We start from the raw sequence: 17,084 nt of genomic DNA, 5'->3' as shown, positions 1-17,084 counted from the left end.
GCCTGGAGCCTGTTTCAGATTCCGTGTCTCCCTCTCTCTCTCTGACCCTCCCCCGTTCATCCTCTGTCTCTCTCTGTCTCAAAAGTAAATAAACGTTAAAAAAAAAAATTCACAAAAAAACACAATGACTCTTACAAAGTAGGTGCACAATTAAAAGGTGTACTTTCATCTTTGATTTACAGACGTTAATGTGGCATATTTGCTGAATTTTATCACCTTTTGTACAGCCAACAAAATTTTCCATTTCTTTTTCAACATTTTTAAGTTCTGTGTATCTACATATGGTGTTAGTTTCTCCCAACAAACAGCTTTTGAGTATTTTATGCCTTTCTTGTCCTCTATAACTGAGACTTCTCCTGCATGGCCCAAGCAGCTGAAATCCCTAAGACCGTACTGGGAACATGGAAAAGAACGTACAAACCTAAGTGTTCACACTCTAGATCACAAATAAGCTTTCTAAAGTCAAAGTCTCTGTCTGCTACTTACTAGTAATATAATTTTGAAGCAAGCTAGTCTAGCTCTCTGAGCCTTAATTTCTTCATATTCAAAAAATAATATTGAAGCATCTAGGTGGTTCATTCAGTTAAGCATCTGATTCCTGATTTCGGCTCTGATCATGATCTCACAATTCATGAGTTCAAGCCCTCCATTGGGCTTTGTGCTGACAGTGCAGAGCCTGCTTGAGATTCGGTCACCCTCTCTCTGCCCCTCTCCCATTCGCTATCTCTCTCAAAATAAGCCAAATAATAAACAAAAAATAACATCAATCTCCAATAATATGGCCAGTTATTTGGAACAAAGCAATGAGATTTTCAAAACTAAATAAAACAGAAAACACATATTCTTAAAAGTATCAAAAAGTGACAAGATAGCAGGGAACCATAAGGTCAAAACATAAGAAAGGGCAGGAATTCAGAGAAGAAAGCAGAGTGCTGAAGCCAGGTTAGCCGCTAATCAAAACCAAACTTGGACTTTGATTATCACAGTCTCATAAAGATAGTAGCCCAGGGCCCACCCAAGGCAGTAAGTCTGATAGGACACCCATACCATACAACTGTAACCCATTAAATCAACCAAAGAAAACCTGTTCCATTCTAACCCATCCCCTTAAAACCGCAAAGAAAGTTGCTTTGGCACTGAACTGTAACAGAAAAGGGGAAAGCAGAGTTCCTGTCAAGTTATAACTTCTTCAGTAAAGGACCAGATGTAAGTACTTTAGGCTTTGGAGGCTTTGGAGGCTACAACCACTCAAACTCCTTTGTTGTAGCTTGAAAACAGCCACAAACGATACAGAAACAAATGAGCATGTTACATTCCAATAACACTTTATTTATGGGCACTGAAATTTTGAGTTTCATATAATTTTCACATGTCACAAAATATTCTTTTTTTGCCAATCATTTAAAATGTAAAAACCATTCTTAGCTTTCTTTCAACCTTACAAAAACCAGGTGGCACAGAGCACAGTCTGCCTTGAGTTGTAACCGTAAGACACACCACCATCTAAGGCACCACTAGACTACACACACAGATTTGTGGCCCTAATTCACATCACTTGTATGACCAAAAAACAAACAAACAAACAAAAAAACAGGTTATAGGCATCTAGAACATGCCTGTGCAAATGTCACAAATAATGTCCCAAGAAAGGGCATTACTTAGACCAAGCACAAAGAAAGCAAAACACCATGAACGACAACAAGCAAACAAAGGTTAGAAACAGATCTACAGGGTGGGGGAGAGAGGAATGTGGGTGATGGGCAATGAGGAGAGCACTTGTTGGGATGAGCACTGGGTGTTGTATGGAAACCAATTTGTCAACAAATTATATTTAAAAAAAACAACAAAGTTAATATTCTCATCAAAAAAAAAAAACAGATGTACTAAAATATCAGATATTGTAAATGATCATACACAAAACATAAAATAACTGCTTACTAATGCTGAAAGCAATAAACATGCCTGAAAATATTTGAAAGGAACAAGAACTATACAAAATGACTTGGAAGATAGAGAAAACAGCTTATAAAATTGTAAAACACAGTTGAAACTAACTGGAACAGTGAAGAAGAAATTACCCATAATAAAAGAAAAAAAATATTTTTAAAAAGATCACCTAAGAAAAAAAGTTAATAGACAAGTAAATTGGAGATCCAGAAAAGAAAAGAGTCCTGACATTGTAATATCATGTTCTTTTCAAATAGAAGCCAGTAATAAAAAGATGACTAGGAGTAACAAATGGTATCCTTCACACCAATGTATATCCCATCCCACATATCCTTCTACAATGTAATGTTCACACTCCCTATGTTCTTTCCCCATTGAACTTGGATGGACCTTTGTAACTGTCTCCATCAACAAAATGCAACAAAGTAAGGCTGTGTGACTTCTGAGATTAATTCAAAAACAGTAACATGGCTGCTACCTAGCATTTTCTTCCTCAGGAATTCCAGTGGTCATACTATAACAACATTTTAAAAGCTCCATGGAAAAATCCACATGGAAAGGAACTGAGGCAGAACTGCCAAACGGAACTGCTCCTGAATTCCTGACACACAAAAACTGTAAACGGTAATAAGCGACTACGCTCTGGGCTTAACTTGTTATGCCACAACAGATAATTAACATACAAAGGAAATCCTCAGAAGAGTTGTAAATTTTAAAACACAGTCCTGGGGCACCTGGGTGGCTCAGTCGATTGAGCATCTGACTTCGGCTCAGGTCATGACCTCTCAGTTTGTGAGTTCGAGCCCCGCATCCGGCTCTGTGCTGACAGCTCAGAGCCTGGAGCCTGCTGCGTATTCTGTGTCTCTCTCTCTCTGCCTCTCTCCCACTCACACTCTGTGTCTCCTTCTCTCTCAAAAATAAATAAACATTAAAAAAATTTTTAATAAAAAAATAAAAAATAAAACACAGTCCTAAATAAACCATGTGACAAATAACTAAATAGAAAATATTTTGAACTAGACTGTAACAAGATACTTATGAGATGCAACTAAAGCAATATTTGACAGGGAAATTTATAACCCTAAATAGGTATAACAAAAAAAATAGGGAATTGTCTATTCAAGAAAATAGGAAAATAGCAAAATAAACCTACAACAAGTATGCAAAAATAATAGAAATGAGAAATAAAAGAAAATATATATTGGAAAGGTCCAACAAAGCCAGAAGTTGGGTCTCTGTAAAAACTATAAGTTGCCAATCCTCTGGCAAGAATGCTGAGTAAAAGAAAGGGAAAGGGATCAGAAATGACAACAGGGACAAAAACTACCAATGCTACAAACATTACAACAGTAAGAGGATTTTTTTTTTTAATACAGATGAAATTGAAAAAATATCCTAGAAATATATTTAACTCAGCAAAACTTACTCACGAAGACATAGAAAATTTAAATGGTCCCATTAAAAAACAAAGCACAATGACTCTAAAAAAAAAAAAAAAAAAAATCTTCCCACAAAGAAAACTCCAGAGTTTTACCAGCAAGTTCTCCCAAATACTCAAGGAATCTTAAATAAATTCTTCCCAATTCTTTTTATGAAGCTGGCATAACTCTGAAACCAAAAATCCTGGTAAGGACCAGACTAGAAAGAGAAATCTTAAGCCAATCTTACCCCTGAACTGGTATGCAAAAATTACAAAATACTGGCAAAACAAAAACCAGCATCATAATATGCTGTAATCAAGTTAGGCATATCCCAGGAAAGCAAAGACAAATCCAATATTAATATCAGACAGCCAGTTAATATAATCAACCATGCTTCAAGAAATCCATAAAAATTCAATATTTATTCATGTCTCAAAAGGAGTCTTTGTAAACTAGAAATTGAAGAAAACTTCCTTAATTTGATACAAGGTACCTACAAAAACCTTCAGCATACTTAACAGGGAAAGCCTAAACATTTCTCCTCTGATATCAGGAACAAAATAAGGATGGCCATTATCTACTTCTATCAACATTATACTGGTGATCCTAAGCAAAATAGGAAACCAAGAAGAAAATAATAAAAGGCATTACCAACAAGGAATAGAACCAAGAAACAGTTTAGAAATACAAAACAAAACTGTGGTACAAAAACAGACATGCAGATCAATGGAACAGAATAAAGAACCCAGAGATGGACCCACAAACATATGGCCAACTAACCTTTGACAAAGCAGGAAAGAATATCCAATGGAATAAAGACAGTCTCTTCAGCAAGTGGTGCTGGGAAAACTGGACAGTGACACGCAGAAGAATGAACCTGGACCACTTTCTTACACCATACACAAAAATAAACTCAAAATGGATCAAAGGCCTAAACATTAGACAGGAAGCCATCAAAATCCTCAAGGTGAAAGCAGGCAAAAACCTCTTTGACCTTGGCCGCAACAACTTCTTACTCAACACGTCTCCAGAGGCAAGGGAAACAAAAGCAAAAATGAACTACTGGGACCTTATCAACATAAAAAGCTTCTGCACAGTGAAGGAAACAATCAGCAAAACTAAAAGGCAACCGACAGAATGGGAGAAGATATTTGCAAACGACATATCAGATAAAGAGTTAGTAACCAACATCTATAAAGAACTTATCAAACTCAACACCCAAAAAACAAATAATCCAGTGAAGAAATGGGCAAAAGGCAGGCATAGACACTTCTCCAAAGAAGACATCCAGATGGCCAACTGACACATGAAAAAATGCTCAACATCACTCATCACCAGGGAAATACAAATCAAAACCACAATGAGATACCACCTCACACCCGTCAGAATGGCTAACATTAACACATCAGGCAACAACAGATGTTGGCGAGGATGCGGAGAAAGAGGATCTCTTTTGCACTGCTGGTGGGAATGCAAACCAGTGCAGCCACTCTGGGAAACAGTATGGAGGTTCCTCAAAAAATTAAAAATAGAACTACCCAACAACTCAGCAATTGCACTACTAGGCATTTATCCAAGGGATACAGGTGTGCTGTTTCTAAGGGGCATGTGCACCCCAATGTTTATAGCAGCACTATCAACAATATCCAAAGTATGGAAAGAGCCCAAATGTCCATCAATGGATGAATGGAGAAAGAAAATGTGGTATATATATACAATGGAGTATTACTCGGCAATCAAAAAGAATGAAATCTTGCCATTTGCAACTATGTGGATGGAACTAGAGGGTATTATGCTAAGTGAAATTAGGCAGTCAGAGAAAGACAAACATCGTATGACTTCACTCATATGAGGACTTTAAGAGACAAAACAGCTGAACACAAGGGAAGGGAAACAAAAATAATATAAAAACAGGGAGGGGGACAAAACAAAAGAGACTCATAAATATGGAGAACAAACTGAGGGTTGCTGGAGGGGCTGTGGGAGGGGGGTTGGGCTAAATGGGTAAGGGGCATTAAGGAATCTACTCCTGAAAGCATTGCTTCACTATATACTAATTTGGATGTAAATTTTAAAAAATAAAAAATAAAGTTAAATTACAAAAAAAAAAAAAAAGAGTATGCAACATGATTGGGAGCTATTTAGTTTTTTGCATAGAAAATTTTGGGTGTGCTAGGAACTTTAAGTTTAATGTAGGAAGTTAAGAAACATTTTAGAGGCTATACTGTAGACTACTTGATAGATTCTTTTTCCAAATAAGTCTTTGTGGACTGTGCCATCTGTGAGGAATCCCAGGGAAAATGTTTACGTTTTGCATACACTGAAGAAATTTTCTGTAATTTGCCTAATCTATAAATAGCATTTCTGAGTATTTTCCTTTTTCCGTGTGTATGGTTTTCTTCTATCTTCAATTATTAGTATTCTAATAAAAGCATTTCAATTTGAAAAAAAAAAAAGAGTATGTTACAAGTACAGGAACAGACCAATAGAACAGAGGAACAAGGCCAGAAACAGACCTACACAAATATGGATACTTGATATAGGTCAGATGTGGCATTGAGATCAGTATAGAAAAGATGAAATGTTCAAAATCAGTGCTAGGACAATCAAGTATCCATTTGGGATGGGAAAGAATGGGAAGTATCCATTTGGGATGGGACCTCCCATTATACATGAAGTCTATCCCAAATAAAGAGCAAATCTGTGAAAGGTTAAAACTTGAAAGCTCTTAGTAGATCATATTCGAGAACATCTTTAACATAGCCTAGAAAAGGGTTTCTTTAAAAAGATTCAATAAGTACTAGCCAAAGTTGATAAATTCGACTATGTTAACACTGAGAAATTCTGTTGATCAACAAGCACCAACAAGCCAAAAACATAACTTGTAACAGGTATAACTGAAGGACCAGTCTCCAAAACACATACAGAATTCCTAAAAATCAGTAAGAAAAGCAGAAAAAAACTGGGCAAACAATTTGAACAGGCACATCATATGAAGAAAACTCAAATGGGGGTGTCTGGGTGGCCCAGTCAGTTAAGCATCTGGCTCGTGATTTTGGCTCAGGGCATGATCTCACGGTTCGTGGATTTGAGCCCCATGTGGGGCTCCATGCTGACAGCACAGATTCTGCTTGGGATTCTCTCTCCCTCTCTCTCTGTCCCTCCCCACCCTCAAAATAAACTTTAAAAAGAAAAAGAGAAGAGAGAGAAAGAAAACTCAAATCTATGAAACGATGTTCAACTTAATGAGCCATCATGGAAATGCAAATTAAAATTATGGCATACCATCACACCCTTCACACTGGCAAAAATTAAGAGTCTGACAATACCAAGTGTTAAAAATGTAGAGCAATGGAGGGGCAACTTGCTGGCTTAGTCAGTGGAGCATGCAATTCTTGATCTTGGGGCTATGGGTCAAGCCCCACACTGGGTATAGAGATTACTTAAAAATAAAATCTTTAAAAAAAAACAACAACAGAGCAATGGGAACTTATATACTGTGTTGGAGGAAGTATAAATTAAAATAATTCTGAAAAACACGTTGCCATTATCAAAGTTGAACATGTGCATACCTCACAACTTAGCAGTTCCATTCCTATAAATTCTAGAGAAACATTTATACACTTGAAAATATGAAACAGGTAGAAGAGCACTTACCACCAAATTATTTGTATAACAGCAAGAAAATGAAATCAACTCAAATGTCCATCAAAAATAGAATGAATAGGGGCACTTGGGTGGCTCAGTCAAACGTTCAACTCCTGATCTCAGCTCAGGTCATGATCTCACAGTCCATGAGTTCGAGCCCTGCATCAGGCTCTGTGCTGACAGCTCAGAGTCTGGAGCCTGCTTTGGATTCTGTGTCTCGCTCTCTCTCTGCCCCTCCCCTGCTCACACTCTGTCTCTCTCTGTCTCAAAAATAAATAAAACATTAAAAAAAAAATTTTTTTTTAAAGGGAAGGGAGAGGCAATCCTGATTTGTTGGCCTGGGTGATGACAACACAAATATTTACTTCAAAATTTTCTTCAAATTGCAAGTTTTATTCACTCTCCTATATATATGAATAAAAGGAAAAGTAAACTGCATACCATTGCTATAGTAATTTAACACAATAAAGCAACCTATGGGGCACAGGGTATCTGGGTGGCTCAGTCGGTTAAGCATCTGACTTCAGCTCGGGTCATGATCTCACCGCTGCTGAGTTTCAGCCCCACACGGAGCTCTGTGCTGACAGTTCAGAGCCTTGAGCCTGCTTCCAAATCTGTACCTCCCTCTCTCTCTGCCCCTCCCCCTGCTCACTTTCTGTCTCTCTCTCTCTCAAAAATAAATAACACATTTAAAGAATTAAAAAAAACAATAAAGCAACCTATGTAAGTCTGGTACCTAGTGCTCATTCAAAAAAAAAAAAAGGCTACTAAATTATATAATTTTTAGTATTTCCCCGAAGTTGCTTATGGTAGATACTGAAAAATTTTGTTCAGTAAATGAAACAAATTCAGATGATAAACACACTTAGCATGGTGAACACTGCCTAATGGGTAATTGCATAGAATAGTGATCACCTACGCTGTACAGCTGTAACTAATACAACATTGCATATTAACTATACTTCCATTTAAAAAAAAAACAATAAACGAAACATTACTTTCAAGCACTGGAGTAAAAGACAATTTAGATCTGAATGGCTAGGTTCCCTAACTTCCAATTTCTATTTCACAAGCCCCAGAGCTTGAATTCCTTCTATCCTAACAGATGCCCTTCCCTCTCCCTTTGGTATTCTTGATCTCTTACTTTTTATTTATACTCATAATATACATCTTATTATACATCAGACTATAAGCAACTGTCACAAAATGCTTGGAATCCCAAAATCTGAGAGATTTAAGGCAGAAGAGAAGAAAGGCTAAAGTGAGGGAGGGGGAAGTTGTAGAAAAAAAGTGAAGACAAACTTGAGTTATCCTTACATGAAAACACCCATGACATCAGGTTTTTAGTTCCAATGCTTTAAAAGAAACCAAGAAGCAGAGGAAGAAAAAGCAAGTGAATCATCTATTGTCTGACCCTCGTATCATACAACAATAAAAGCAGATTAACATTAACACCAATGACCTAATATACAAGGGGAAGAAAGTATACTATGTCCCAAAACATACCATGAAATTCTCTTCACAACAACAACAACAAAACACAACAAAGCCCACTCAAACTATAGATCTCTGGAACAAATCAACTCCTTCTCAATTACTTGGGGAAGACACTTTTTTTTTAATTAATTTATTCCATATGTATTACTTATAGTCCAAAAAATTAAACACAAATATCCATCAGATCCAGATTCATTAAAACTATGGTATATCAGCACAGAATATTATGCCTCCATGAGAAAGATCCGAATGTACCAATATGAAGTACTCTCCAGAATATACTAAGTGGAGAAAAAAAAAGCACAGAACAGTATATATAGATATTGCTCACGCACACATGCACATGCACATACACATACATACACACACACACACACACACACACACCCCTTTGGCATATGAAGGGAGAATACACACATACATCTTACTTTTCAAAGAGAAAAAATACTGGAATGACTGATCAAAAACTCACAAAAATGTTACCTTTACAGGAGCAAGGAGGAAACAGAATAGAAGAGACAGGGATAAAAATGAGACTTCTATATATGCCTTTTCATTTGATTTCTCCTTTGAACTATGTAAGTGTTTCATATATTCAAAGAGTAATATTAAACAAACAAAACAAAAAAAGGGGGGGGAGCAAACCCTAAAATGAAAAACAAATGGATCTAACTACATACCTATCAAATTGGTAACAATCACACTGAGAAAATAATGATTTCAAGTGACTTTTAAATATAGTACTAACAATAAGTATATCCTTATTGGGATACATTCTAAGGACAAAATGAAATGTAAAAAAAATCTTAAGCTTCACTGAGTAGGTTTATTTATCTTGAAACTATTTAAGGTGTACTTTAAATATATACATATACATAAAGGTTAAGAAAAACTAAGGTTTTCAATGTAAAAGAGATTAAACTAAAAAAAAAAAAAAAAAAAAAAAAAAGGAAAGAAATACCCACAGCGTTAAATTTGAATTAGAATTATCAATATGACCTCATGCTTCTTTTCCCCTCCAGACAAGGCAAGGCCTAGAAGTAGTGACAGCCCCATAAAAATGAGCATATTTAGCATCCAGATATTGGTTTCTAAATATCATCCTCCATTATAAGGAGACAGAGCTCCTGAAAAGAAACTGCTAATTGAAATCTAAAGCAGGAAAAGTCCCATGGTGAGCCAAGGTATCTAATACTCAAAAGTAAGGACTCATTCAATGACTAATAATGCATTTATGCAAAAAGAACTGAGGGCTACGCTTGGAGGGGCTCCCAATGCCCTTATTTGAGACCATTTGAGCACCAAAAAGAACAATATCTGTAACTTATTGTAATTCAACAAAGTAAAATCCAAGAGATCATAACAACATTCATTTGTTACCATTGTAATAACTCATAGACCAACTCCTCACTCTGAAAATTAGATGAGAAAGAATTAAGCATTTATTTACTCTGCCCTTTAGGAAGAACTATAGTTCATTCCCAGTTGCTGGAAGGTTATAAAGCTCTTGTTAACTGAAGAATGATAGCTAGTAAGTGTAAAAACAATAATAGAATTAGAAAAATCACTAATTTTCAAGTTTCAATTAAATAACTGAATTGCCTAAGGTTCAACAAAGGATGCTAAAATTATGAGGTAAGGCACACTGAATAATGTAATTTTTTATGGTACCAAAGTATCACCCCCACAAATTATTGTATTTGATCACAGCAGGAAAAATACACTTCTACAATGGAGAGTCAGCAAACACCAACTTTAAACTTCATAAAACTTAGATTACTAATAGTGACATTATGTACCTCCCGTAATATGCAACATGAAATATAACATCACCTATGAAGTATTCTTGCCAAAACTTCTTTAATATGCATCTAACTCAAGCCTTTAAAATATAACTTCCAATTTACAAAATACACAGTGAACAAAGGAATAAGTTAAACAAAAGCACAAAGAAACAATCAGGTAACTCTAGAAAACAGGCCATTCCACAAGAATGATCTCGTCTTCTCAAAGAAATGTCAATATCATGAGAGAAACAGGAGTGGAGGAAGGAAATTTTCTAGATTAAAAGAAACTAAAAAGATAATCAAATGCAATACAAAAATCTTGACTGAATTCTGGTTTGAAAAAATCATTTTATGGGACAAATGGGAAAATTTTAAATATAGACTGAATATTAAATGCTATTAGGAAATGACTTATTTTTCTAGGTGTTGGTAATGGCACTGTGGTGATGTAGAGAATATCTTTTTTTTTTTTTTTAAGTTTTATCTAAATAATCTCTACACCCAACATGGGGCTCTCAAACCAAAGATCAAGAGTAACATGCTCTTCCAACTGAGCCAGCCAGGCACCCCAAGAATATTTATTTTCTTAGGAGATATATGCTGAAGTATTTTGAGATAAACATCATAATAGTCACAGCTTTCAAAAGGCTCAGTGAAAGTATACACATGTCCATATGTATAAAGAACAATAAAGCAAATACGGATGGGCCGTTGATAACCTGAATCTAGGTGGCAGACATATCAATGTTCTTTGTCCTAATCATTCAATTTTTTCATTATTCTCTAAGTTTTTTTATTATTAAAAAAAAAGTAGGGGAGAGGCTGGAAGAGAACCAAAAGAAGGTAGAGTTTCAAAAGAAAGTAAGGAAAAAATACGATCTAAAAATCATTTATAAACACATATCCACACAGTCATCTGAAGAACTTTCTTCTTTATATTTAAAAAGAAAAAGGGGCACCTGGGTGGCTCAGTCTTGTTAAGCATCCAACTTCGGCTCAGATCGTGATATGAGCTCAAGCCTCCCAAAGGCTCTGTGCTGACAGCTCAGAGCCTGGAGCCTGCTTCAGATTCTGTGTCTCCGTCTCTCTCTGCCCCTTCCCAAGTAACGTGCATGCGCGTGCATGCGCGCGCGTGCGCTCTCTCTCTCTCTCTCTCAAAAATAAACATTAAAAAAAATTTTTTTAAAGAAAAAAAATCCAGAGATTACTCAACCCACTATCATCTAATCAATATAAGTAAACAGATTTCAAACAAATACTTACACATTACAAATAGCAATAGTACTACAATCTGTCAATGATTTAAGGAATGTTTGTCACTGGCAAACAGAACATTGTCTTATGATACCTCAATTGAAGTATCATAATACATTGAATCAAAATACATTCTAACATCCATTAAACTTATATAGTAAGAAATCAAGAAAAGCATTTCTTTGAAACTTCTTGAATTCAAAAATATTATCACAGTTGAAAGACAGCTAGCCGACTTTCTACGATTTACTTCTATTAGCAACAAACTTTGATGAGCCATTTATTCTTTTTAAAAAAAAAATTTTTTTTTTCAACATTTATTTTTGGGACAGAGAGAGACAGAGCATGAACGGGGGAGGGACAGAGAGAGAGGGAGACACAGAATCGGAAACAGGCTCCAGGCTCCGAGCCATCAGCCCAGAGCCCGACGCGGGGCTCGAACTCAGGACCGCGAGATCGTGACCTGGCTGAAGTCGGACGCTTAACCGACTGCGCCACCCAGGCGCCCCTGATTAGCCATTTATTCTAAATGCCACACAATGAATTCTTTAAATTCCTGACCTCATATTTAAATATAACAAGAAATAGACATATTTGCAGGAGAAAAGGAAAATTTGTTGAATATCAACTATGTGCCTAGTGCTTTACACAAAGTTTTTTAACTCTAAATGATAATCTTATGTCAGGTAAGTATTTCCAATTTGAGAGATGCACATTCCTAAAGCTCAGAAATGTTAAGTGACTTGCCTATAAATGACAGCTTATAAATGATGAGGCTGGAAACTGAATTGAGGTTGTTGGAAATCCAGGTTTGAAAATCCATATTCTTTCTACTTGATTGGCCTTAATGGACTTAAATTAATATTTACAGACAGAAAAGCCCATCTAAGGAAAAAGTATGTTTAAAAGAATACCTTCATATTCAAAGAGCTACATAATGTCAAAGAAAAATCAAAACTGAGAAAAAGAAAAAATACACTCTAAAATGATTGCTGGTTGTAAAAAAAAAAAAAAAAAAAATTCTTAGCAAGCCAGCTGTCTATGACATAGGACAGCTAGTACTTTCCTCACTGTACATGTAAAATTACACTCTGGTTGCCCGCTGGATGACCCCACTGCCAAAATATGCTAGCAACATAATTCACATTAAAACTCAGAGGCCAAACGCCATTTGGAAAGTGCTTTACATGTTTACTATACACATCTTCAGCAAGTTCACCATTCAAAATTAATAGGCTATTTTCAACAAATATTCTTTGATCTATCATATTATTTTCTACCACTCTGAAATATTAAACTTATAAACAAGAAAATCTACTTAAATATAAACATCCCACCACTGAATATTAGAATATTAGAATATTAGTAGAATGTGATGTCAAATTTGTCTGTTGCATGTTAAGTATGCGAAAATTACATTTCTGTAATATAACAAATTATATTCGTTCTACAGGATCACAATCCCGATACCTATCTCTCGTATGTCTAAAGATACACACAAAATATGTAGAAAAAACATTAAAAGAGTTTTCCCATTTAAAATTAAATCCTCTTTGAACTGGATTAGTAACTAGAAAAGGGCATGAGGTAGCTTACGGAGTTGTAGAAATATTCTGCATTTTACCATGGGTGTTGGTTACACTGGTGTGTTTACTTAGTGAAAATTCACTTAGGATCTGTGTACTTTTTTGTATACTTTAAAATTTATTAAAAAAACATTATACACACACACACACATATACATATTTTTTTTAAATCCCCAATCTAAGTCTTCCTTCCTATATAGTAGGGATAAAAAAGAAGTTAAATACACAAGTAATTAGGAATTTCATTTGAGAGCTATGATAGACATAAGCACTAAGTAGGAGCACACAGGAGTGGCATCTAACTCAATCTAGAAGAAGTAAAAGAAATCTTCCTGAAGATATACCTGAAACAAATCCTGAAGGTCAGATAGGAATTAGCCAAGCAAAGAATGGGTGAAGGGAAAGACAGGAAAGGAAGAGAGATGCAAAGACAAGAGAAAAAAGCACCTTATCTGGGCGGAAGCCTAAGTTCAATAAGGGTGGATCAAAGAATTTAAGGAAGACAGCATGGGAGGAAAGCCTAGAAAAGTAATAGGTCATAAAGAATCTCACATACATGCCATGCTACAATTAAGCTTTATCCTGAAAGCAATGAGAAGACACTGAAGATCTTTCAATAGGAAAGGACATGATCAGATTTGTATTTGTACTACAAATGTCAACTACAGTGTCTGCCATGCTTGCAATCCCATTTTGTGAGAAATTAGCCCACACACTGCCCTGTGCTTTTCACCATTATGATCCTGCCCCACACCCACATGCACAAATAAACACATGGCCAACACTAAATGGCCAGGAGTGATCACATGTCCCAAGTACACAGGCTTACTAGTAGCCCATGAGAAAAAGAGCTGAGCCCAAGAGATGGTTTCTTAGAAATTCAAACCAGAAAATCCTAGGGAAAAGGAAGAAGTTAACAAACAGCTCAAGTTAAAATGCCAGCATCCAGGAGGCAAAATGTTGGCACAGGAGTAACACAGTAGTTATAAGGAGGCATAAATTGGGAATAAAGGGAAGCTGTGAGAGGAAAAACTGGAGTAGGGAGAAAAAAAGAGAAATCGTAAAAGTATCTAAGACACATTAACCACAGAGCACTAGGAGTGAAATATGTATTTTTCTGCTTTTAGTTTTATTTATTAAACTCCTGTTCTTCTTGAGACCAAGGTGTTTAACTTCTCCTAGGTTCCCTTTCTGCATGTTTCCTTTTAAAAAGCACTCCACTACTTACTGTAACTTGAGTCTCTTTGCAAATGAAAGACTCTAACTAAAAGAGCATTTTAGAACACCTAATCTGGCAGCAGTGCAGAGAATGAATTGGAGGGTAAGACAAAACAAGAGGCAGAAAAGAGAAAGCAACAAGACTCCTTAGAACACATTACAGGAGCACCAGAGACATTTCTGGTTAAAATAAAATAGAAACAACAAAAACAACAATAAATATGAAATTATCATGAGGGAGAATGTGGAGCACTTAGTGACGTTGGTAGTAAGGTACAGAGTGGACAATGATTCACAGGTTCCTGAAGACTTCTCAAGGAGAGTGGTGCCATTCACCAAGATAGGAAATCAAAAACAAAAATTTTTGTTGCAGTTTGTCTCCCTCTCCCCTCGCCTTTTTGGAAGAAAGAGAAGCAGAGAAGAGTTTTTATTTTGCACACATTTAAAGTGCTTGTGAAATGTGAATCCAAGAGGAGATATCCATTAGCAGTGATTCATAAGGAAAAGTTAGAGATCTATACAGCAGCTCTAAACTTAGAAATACATAGAGTCGGGGAGCACCTAGGTGGCTCAGTTGGTTGAGTGTCTGACTTCAGCTCAGGTCATGATCTCACAGTTCATGTGAGATCCCACAGTTCATGGGTTTAGTCCTATGTCGGGCTCTGTGCTGACAGTTCAGAGCCTGGAGCCTGCTTGGCATTCTGTGTCTCCCTTTCTCTCTAACCCTCTCCCACTCACACTGTCACTGTCTCTCTCAAAAATAAACAAACATTTAAAAAAAAAAGTCAATGTTAGATTTTAAAACATGAACCACCAGGGGTGCCTGGGTGGCTCAGTCGGTTAAGCATCCGACTTCGGCTCAGGTCATGATCTCACAGTCCATGAGTTCAAGCCCCGCATCGGGCTCTGTGCTGACCTCTTGGAGCCTGGAGCCTGCTTCAGATTCTTTGTCTCCCTTTCTCTAACCCTCCCCCATTCATGCTCTGTCTCTCTGTCTCAAAAATAAACAAACATTAAAAAAAAATTTTTTAAACATGAACCAAAATTTTTTGACTAATATTTATTTTAAATTAAGTTAATACAACTAAAAAATCATGCAAACTAGGAAACACTATTCTTGGTAAACCATATTTTCAAATATCCTACACTTCTCTACAAACAAAGAAGACTGAACAAACATCTACAATAGTAAAATTCAAATGATTAGAAAGGATGGGTTTATAGTACTAATTTCTACTGAGGTTTTACTTTTTAAAAAAATCTAATTTTACTCCCATTTCCCTCATAAACTAAGGCATTATTGTTAACTAAGGGAAAAAACTATTAAATCACATTAGACCGTGAACCTCACTATTGATATGTAAACCATAATAAGATTTTTTAAAGAACTTAATCACTTGGGGCAGCTGGGTGGCTCAAGTCAGTTGAGCATCTGACTTTGGCTCAGGTCACGATCTCACACAGTTCGTGAGTTCAAGCCGGGTCCAGCATCTGGCTCTATGCTAACAGTTCAGAGCCTGAAGCCTGCTTCAGATTCTATGTCACCCTCTCTCTCTCTCTCTGCCACTCCCTTGCTTGTGGGCTCTCTCTCTCAAAATAAACAAACTTAAAAAAAATTAATCACTTACTTTACTAGCTTTAGACATTCAACTTCTATCTGTAATGTAAATGTTGGATTTCTGTCCTATAATCTTTTCTCCTCTCATTTATACCTTTTGCCCCCAAATCTATTACTATCAATCCAGAATTTGATAATGAGCTTAAGACACAAAGCCAGCTGCCTCCTGGCCGTCAGTATCTGACAGAAATATAATCATCCAGATCCAACCTGTCACAAATTCTTTTTTGACAAAAATAAAAACCCCATTCCTCCCTTCTATCAATTCCCACTTCAGTGAAAGGCACAAGCTAGAAACCTAAATCTTCTATGAACCTTCTCCCTAATTCCAAATCCAATGAAATCACCAAGTCCTCTCTACTCCCAATACCCAAATCCAGACTCCCTATCATCATTTGCCTAATATTCCTGCCCTTAGCCTTAGACTACCCTTTAATCCACCCTCCTCACTGCAGCCAGTGACCTTTTAAAAATGCAAATCTGATCATTTCAGTCCCCGACTTTATATCCTTCAATAACTTATTTGATAAATATTGTAATCACCATCAAAGCTAATGAATCACTCTGTGAAAGCTCGGAGGTTCAATGATAACTTTAGTTATATCCTTTTTTGTAGGTTCAATACAAAAGAATCATCAGGAAATTTTTTTAAATCCTGATAATTATTTACAACATACATGTAACAGCTGATACACTAAAAGAAAAGCAAATGAGACCGTTTGTAAAAGCAAAGACTAAAATAATGTCAAGATCATAAAAAGAGAATACTATACAGCCCATGAATGTGGCATGTCCATATGTACTCTAATTGAATGAGCTCTAGGCTCTACTATCAAGTGAGGGGCAGTGAGGGGAGGTATAGAGTGTATAGTATTGCAAGCATTTGTGGTGCATTTTAAGAATATATTTGAGAATATAAATTTAAAAATCACAGGAAGGACCCATATAAAGATGGAAATAGTAGTTGCCTCTAAAAAGTAAAAACAGGTGGTTGCAAGATAAAGGGGGAAGAGAAACGTTTTGCTGCATACTCTTTAGAACCTTTTGACTTGTATACTATGTCTAGTTATTACCTGTAATTTTAATATGATTTTCTCCCGCTTCAGTT

General features: G+C 36.2%; 1 protein-coding gene across 15 annotated transcripts in view; it reads right to left on the bottom strand.

Moving 5' to 3' along the window:
• The window catches only part of MYO9A (myosin IXA), a 281,021-nt gene that overhangs the window by 261,836 nt on the left and 2,101 nt on the right, over positions 1–17,084 (bottom strand). The window lies entirely within an intron of this gene.

The sequence above is a fragment of the Acinonyx jubatus genome, chromosome B3 (genome assembly GCF_027475565.1).
Source record: "Acinonyx jubatus isolate Ajub_Pintada_27869175 chromosome B3, VMU_Ajub_asm_v1.0, whole genome shotgun sequence".
In the NCBI taxonomy this organism is placed as follows: Eukaryota; Metazoa; Chordata; class Mammalia; order Carnivora; family Felidae; genus Acinonyx; species Acinonyx jubatus.
The sequence above is the reverse complement of the archived record's forward strand: the minus strand, read 5'-3'. Positions and strand labels throughout refer to the sequence as shown.